Source organism: Macrobrachium nipponense, chromosome 13 (assembly GCF_015104395.2).
Source record: "Macrobrachium nipponense isolate FS-2020 chromosome 13, ASM1510439v2, whole genome shotgun sequence".
Taxonomy (NCBI): Eukaryota; Metazoa; Arthropoda; class Malacostraca; order Decapoda; family Palaemonidae; genus Macrobrachium; species Macrobrachium nipponense.
The window spans coordinates 11,251,228-11,258,727 of record NC_087206.1 but is presented as its reverse complement, the minus strand read 5'-3'; the positions used below and the strand labels follow the sequence as shown (position 1 = coordinate 11,258,727).

Here is a 7,500-nt window from a genome sequence, read left to right as displayed (position 1 = left end):
CATTTTAGCGATATGCATGCAACAATTTTTCACCATGTTTATTTATGCATGTGACAAGTTTTCAACATGTTTGCGATAAGTTTTCAACATATTTGGGATATATATGTGATAAGTTTTCAACATGTTTTGAATATGTATGAGATAATTTTTCACCATGTTAGTGGTATGTAAGTGATAAGTTTTCAATATGTTTGTGATATGAATGTGATAAGTATTCAGCAAGTTTGTGATATGCACTGTATATACATGTTCGTAATATGTATATCATAAGTTTTCAATATGTTCGTAATAATATGTATATCATAAGTTTTCAACATTCGTGATATGTATGCGATAAGTTGCCGATATATTTATGACGTTTAAAATATAAAGTAGACGCATCCTTACTCGGGGTATTTTTGGAACACTAAGAGAATGAAAACAAATAGTGATAACCACTGAGAAAAAGACTTCTGTTGTTCCCCATTTGCATTTTACCAACGAATAGAAATAGACCGGAGAAATTATATATATACATATATTTTTTTGTCGAGTGTGGAAATACCAAAAGTTGATATCCCTCTGAGCGGGAAGGGTTGGCAGAAAGCCCAAATCTAATTAATTTTTGGATGACGACTATACCATACATCGCTTTTGATAAATTTATTCAATAACACCGCCGAAGAAAAAAAAATAGCGCTCCGAATGTTTATCGAGTTCGCTGTTCGGTTTTAAAGGTGATAGAAAAAATTGACTTAGCTGAATCTGAGATATATATATATATATATATATATATATTATACTATCTAGATATATATATATATATATATATGATATATATGATGTATTATATATAGATATATATATCTATATAGTATATATTACATTCCACTGTCTACTTTAAGACTATATACATTCACCTCACATGCGCGCATTATTAAAAGTCCATCAAGCTGGAGTGAATAAAATATCTAAAATAACCCCACCCTCTCTCTCTCTCTCTCTCTCTCTCTCTTATCTAATCCTGTCTTCCTCTCTCCCTTTCTAAAGATAACCACGGCCCCCGCCTCCCACAAAAAAATAAAAATAAAAAAATATAAACACCATAACATCGACGGACGCATTTCACCTCAAATACCTTTATTACTCCACTCATGATTACGCAAACGCTGATATTACAGATCACATTGACATTTTTGTTTCCAAGTCCTATTTTTTCGTACTTGCTTTGAACACGGGATAATAGGAATTAATATGTATTTTGCTCTTCAGACCAGGTGATTAAATTCCTTTTAAAGATTACATGTCGACGTCGTTATGACATTTAATAGTGTAATTGAGTACAAGGTTATGTGTATTATTATTATTATTATTATTATTATTATTATTATTATTATTATTATTATTATTATTATTGGAGTTTGCAGTGACTTTATAACGGTATCTTTGTTATCGTATGAATATTACTGTTATTACGTGTTTACATTACTTGTAATACTTTCGCTGGAAAGAATGACTTCATTTTATAACTTCATTATCTGAAACATTTCCTCTTTAATTAGTTTAAAGCAGCAATACCAATCTATTTATTTTATTACATCAGTTTTTAAATTTTAATCAAACATTCATTGATGTAACTACAAATATGAGCAGTAAAAAAAAAAATGACGTGTTTCATGAGCTAACGTTTTGTAACAAAACACAAATAAAACATTAGCGTTAAATGCATTAGGAAACATTAGTAAGTAATGAATAAGGTATCGAATATATTAAATAATTAATATACAGTAGGTGCTCTGGTATGGGGCACTGGTAAATTTATCCCATATAAGAAAGCAAAGTAATATTTGATATAAACTAATTTTCTAAAGATCGCTACTGTATTTCAGGAGCTGTACGCTACAGAGAGACAACACTTAATATAGATATCTATAAAAAGGTCTGATTGGTTCCTGAGCATGTAACAATTACGGAGGCACTGAAACGTTTCGAATTATAAAAAGAGAGATGACAAGATATAATCTAGGATTTCACGAAGTAATTCGATGACTCAGAAGGTACCAAACGACAGAAGATTTAATGAAATAAATTATTGATAATTTATTTCATTAAATTAATATTTCCTTTAAACTGTTATCGCTTTTTTTTATACTTTTGAATCATTATAAGACCCCAAAAAAACTGTCTCTTATGAAAATCCTTACACAAATTCCTGTTAATAAATACTTATATAATATTATGTTAATATATGTACTCTTATTAACCACAATCCCCCTTTAACTTCTCAATCTATTCATGTCCTCTTATGCGCCGCTGTTTACGAATCCATTCGTAATTGTCTTTCGACCAGCAAAATTATGATTGGCCCTGTACGGTACTTGGAGGGGTGACCAGCTCGAAAAGCCAGGCTTAGTCGGCACCTAGGCCCGTCGGACAATGGTGGAGCAGGGTATTGGGATTGCAACCTCATTCCTAAAGCGGTTGTTCAACGGCAGAAGGGTGCCACCTCTTTGTAAGGGGGAATAATGCATATATATATATATATATATATATATAGTTATATATATATATATATATATATATATATATATATATATATGTGTGTGTGTGTGTGTGTGTGTGTGTGTGGTGTGTGTGTGCGTGCGGACGTTTACAAGCCCGCAATCTTTTCTATTTGCGAAGAGACAAACTGCCCACGCATTGGGGTCTTAATCAATGGCTTTGTATCTGTTGGATACGGCCCAGCCATTACTAGCCAAGTGACGTAAGAATGGTTAGCAGTTACCTGCTGGGCAGTGAGGAAGAATGCCCATTGCGTAAGAATGGCGCCTTCCGGAGAGCGAGTCAAAACGCGAATTCTCGGAATGACGTCCTGGTAACATTCGTTGTGGGCGGGGAGAGAGAGTGAAATATTGACTCGTTTTCATATTCACTTACAGTATGGAGGAGAGGAAATTAGCATACTCTCGCAAATAAGAAGGAATAATCAACTCTTTCCATAGTGATTATAGGGTAGAAGAAATTAACTGTTTTCATACTCACATAAATATGGAGGAATAATCAACTCTTTCCATAGTGATTGTCTAGAAGAGAAGAAATTACCTGTTTTCATACTCACATAAATAGGAAGGAATAATCAACTCTTTCCATAGTGATTATATAGAGTAGAAGAAATTAAGTGTTTTCATACATAAATAGGAAGGAATAATTAACTCTTTCCATAGTGATTATACAGAGTAGAAGAAATTAGCTGTTTTCATACTCACATAAATTGGAAGTAATAATCAACTCTTTCCATAGTGATTATATAGAGTAGAAGAAATTAAGTTTTTTCATACATAAATAGGAAGGAATAATTAACTCTTTCCATAGTGATTATATAGAGAAGAAGAAATTAAGTGTTTTCATACATAAATAGGAAGGAATAATTAACTCTTTCCATAGTGATTATACAGAGTAGAAGAAATTAGCTGTTTTCATACTCACATAAATATGGAGGAATAATCAACTCTTTCCATAGTGATTATATAGAGTAGAAGAAATTAGCTGTTTTCATACTCACATAAATTGGAAGTAATAATCAACTCTTTCCATAGTGATTATATAGAGTAGAAGAAATTAACTGTTTTCATGCTCACATCAATATGAAGGGAGTAGTCAGCATTTGCCGAAGTGCCTTGAAGTGAAAGCTGTTGAGACGTACATTTCAAAATTCCTTTTCCGTTTCTTTGGAAATAATTCAAGACCAGTTTAGAAAGCTGTAAATACTTTCTCATTTCTTAGTTTAAGGGATGTTCACGGCATCTCTTATACAGATGCTTTAGAGGGAATACTTATCTCTAGCTCCGGGCCTCATCTCAACCCATCACCGTTTGCTCATCTTTCTACCAAAGCTTTAGAAGGAATTGGAGTCTCCATAGTGTGGCTTAGTTGTTTAGTATGAGGGGCTGCTAAACCAACATCTAAACCAAGGAATGGTCACCAGCAGGCGTTGTAACGGGGCACGAAGGGTATAAAGAAGGCCACTGATGAAAAGGAAAACAGCGTAGGGGCTCGGAGGTAACCCTTTGGGACTACGTATGCGCACTCTCTCTCTCTCTCTCTCTCTCTCTCTCTCGCACACACACACACACAAAAGGGTGGGGATTACGAAAGGGCGAATAGAAAAAAAAAAGGATTGCGAAGCTGATAGTCAGTCAATAGGAAGGAATTTCGACATCCTGGTCTGCCATAGTTACACTGCCATATGTATTCAGTGTCAGAAACTATTAAAAAATAAATATATTTAGCAGTAGAGGAATAGGAAGATACTTATGGCCAAAGGAGCCAGATGCATTAAATTTTTGGCTTTTGGGATCTGGGTATCATACCGCCGAGAGAGAGAGAGAGAGAGAGAGAGAGAGAGAGAGAGAGAGAGAGAGAGAGAGAGCAAGCAGCCGCGCGTGAGAGAGAGAGAGATGCATTTGCGGTTAGATAAACAGATGAGATGGAGAACGGATAAGCTCTCAGCACATACCCTGAAAGCACTGAAAGTTTTCTTTTTTTCTTTTTTTTTTCTTTTACTACGCTTCTTCGAGACGAAGACCTTCACGGAAAAGCATTTCTAGGCAGCATAGCGAACGAAGCATATGACCCACTGTCAGTTTTTATCTATTTGTTTATTTATTCATCTGTTTATTTACGAAGCCTTTTGGCCGCTCATATGGAAGTCTGGCATTCCAAAAATGTACACCTCAAATATGAACTGTGGATAGTTTTGCCAAGTGCCGAGGGACTTAAGCCTGACGAGGAGAAGAGTCGTAGACATAGTGTGTGTGTGTGTGCGTGTGTGGACGTGAGTTTGTGACAGAGAGAGAGAGAGAGAGAGAGAGAGAGAGAGAGAGAGAGAGAGAGAGGAAGTGAGTGAGTGAGTGTGTTGCAGCAGCACAGCAGCAGCAGCAGCAGCAGCTGGCGTTGGTGGAGTGGAGTGGAGGGAGGACTGGCTTGGTTGTGGAGGAGAAGAGGGAGAGGGTTCCCCCGGCGACACTGTGCCAGTGTTGGCTACGACGTGGTGCAGTGAGGGAGTCAGTCCGCCTCCGCTTTTCCTTAGCTCCCACTCGTTTCTATCTGTTCGAACTTCACACACTTCATTTCTCTTAATGTCGGGCGAGTGTCATAAGGCGCAATCGGCGTCGTCGTGGTCCGCTGGAATGCCTCTGTCGCCATCTCGCGAGTGAATCAGGAACCACAGCGGATTTTCGGAAGGGGACTCCGCGTCTTTGTTGTGTGAGATGACATAATAAGCAATTCATTTTCCTACCTCTTAATCCCACCACCTCCTCTGCTGGGCGTTCTTCTCTGACGGCGGATATCCGGATTCTGTCGTTTTAACCCCCGCCCCCCCTACCAACACAAACACACAGACATACACAAACATCCACTACTCCTGCTCCTCCTCCTCCAGCGCCCTCTGATCAAGGACACCAACGGGGAAAAGCCGAAGGAAAACCCCCACCAGGAGCTGCTGTACCCAAGGACATCTGTGACCGCATTTAACCTCGTTTCCCCACCCACCCCCCTCTCATGTTTATTGCTAAATTCAACGTCAGCCCTGTAGTACCGATGGCAGCAGCGGTGGTTTCCATTCGGTGTTGAAATTGTCAATCAAGATCGTTCGAGTGCTCCCAACTCCGATGACATACAAGGAAGAAGAAGAACTGTGTTGCTAATTTCCAACACACCCCCCTCCCTTTCACCCCTTCCCTGTATTTCTTCCTATCTCTCTCTCTCTCTCTCTCTCTCTTTTTGCTCTCCTCTCTCTCATACACACACACTATCTCTTTCTCTCTCTTACTCACTTCTCCCTCTCTCTCTGTTTCTCTCCGACATCCAAGTCATTTTCGCTTACCGCCGTGTGCTTCTTGCGCGCAGCTTTAAGGTAAGAAGAAAATTTCCTCCGTATTCAGGCCAAATTCTTCTTCTTTTTTATTCCTCCTCCTCCTCCTCCTCCTCCTCCTCCTCCTCCTCTTCTTCTCTTATTCCTTATCCCGAGTATGTGAAGATCTTGACACTTCGTCATTCCTCTCCTAATCCACCCGTAGTCAAGCTGGTGATAATAAATCTTCTGAACCGCAATTGACAAGGGAGAGAGACTGTTTAAAAAATGGAATGTCCTTGCTTCCAGCCAACGTCTACCTACCTACGGTAGACATTATGCTACGGGGGAAGATTTTCCAGGGAAGGTTTTCCATGGGAGATTGTCGTCCTAGTTTTCCAGGAAAGATTTTCCTGGTAAGATTCTCTAAGGAATGATTTCCAGGAAAATTTTCCATGGAAGATTTCGAGGAAGGTTTCCAGGGAATGTTTTCAGGGGAGATTTCCATGAAAATTTTCCATGGAAGATTTCCAGGAAGACTTCCAGGGAAGATTTACCTGTGAAGATTTTCCAAGGAAGATTTACCTGTGAAGATCTTCCAATGAAAATATTCCAGGTTGATTGTCCAGGGAAGATTTCCATGAAGACTTTCAGGGAAGATTTACCTGTAAAGATTTTCCAGTGAAAATATTCCAGGAAGATTTTCCAGGGAAAATATTCCAGGAAGATTTTCCAGGGAAATATTCCAGGATGATTTACCAGGGAAGATTTCCCAGGAAGATTTTCCTGGAATATCCGGAGGGAAATGGCTTGGTCGTCATGTCAGCACGCACGAAACGATGTTGGATTTTCTACTTTCATGTCCTGTTGAGCCTTCGAGGGTGGAGGAGAGTTGGGATTGATTTGCCTGTAGAGTGCGCTGTTATGCTTGCATGCATGCTTGGATGCATCTGTGTTTGTTTCTTGTGTGTGTGTGCGCGCGTTTGTGAATGTTTGCTTTTATTTATTTTCTTGTGACAGATGTTACTCAATGTTTTTATTCAAATTATTATAGTTAATAATTATAATATGAAAATTGTACTGACCATTTTTAATCCAATTATTGTAATGATAATAACAGCATCATTATTAGTTGGGTAATTATGTTACAAACAAATACACAGTAAACATACACATACATACATATATATAATACACACAAATATATATGTATCTATATATACATGTATTTACTATATATATATATTATATATATATATATATATATATATATATATATTATATATTTTTATATTTATTATACACATGTTATATATATATATATATATATATATATATATACATATATAGTATATATGATTTATCTTTATATTTATTTACTTACACATGTATTATATATATATATATAGATATATATATATATATATATATATATATTATATATATATATATATATTATATATTCTTTATATATACACAATAAAATAAACTAAAATAAGGATATGCAACTACATATATTCCATATATAAAAAATAAGGTTGCATATAAATAAACCCCATATATAGTATATAAAAAAGCTGCCCTTCCAACCCAAGGATTTAGGTAGATTATTCCAGTGCTTCCCTCCTCCCAGAAAAAAAAAAAGTCTGACACAAATGACGTAAGCG

The 7,500-nt window shown here is 36.7% G+C and overlaps 1 protein-coding gene and 1 long non-coding RNA gene across 5 annotated transcripts in view; one reads left to right on the top strand and one right to left on the bottom strand.

Moving 5' to 3' along the window:
- The window catches only part of LOC135225641 (uncharacterized), a 463,389-nt gene that overhangs the window by 125,693 nt on the left and 330,196 nt on the right, over positions 1-7,500 (bottom strand). The window lies entirely within an intron of this gene.
- Positions 4,992-7,500, top strand: part of LOC135225640 (uncharacterized) — a 265,065-nt gene continuing 262,556 nt past the window's right edge. For 2 of the 4 annotated variants that reach the window (XM_064264965.1, XM_064264967.1), the window contains exon 1: positions 4,993-5,244. The gene's annotated coding sequence lies outside the window, so the exon portion shown is untranslated. Of the gene's footprint in view, positions 5,897-7,500 lie in introns of all 4 variants that reach the window. The other 2 variants (XM_064264961.1, XM_064264964.1) reach the window with 2 other exon arrangements.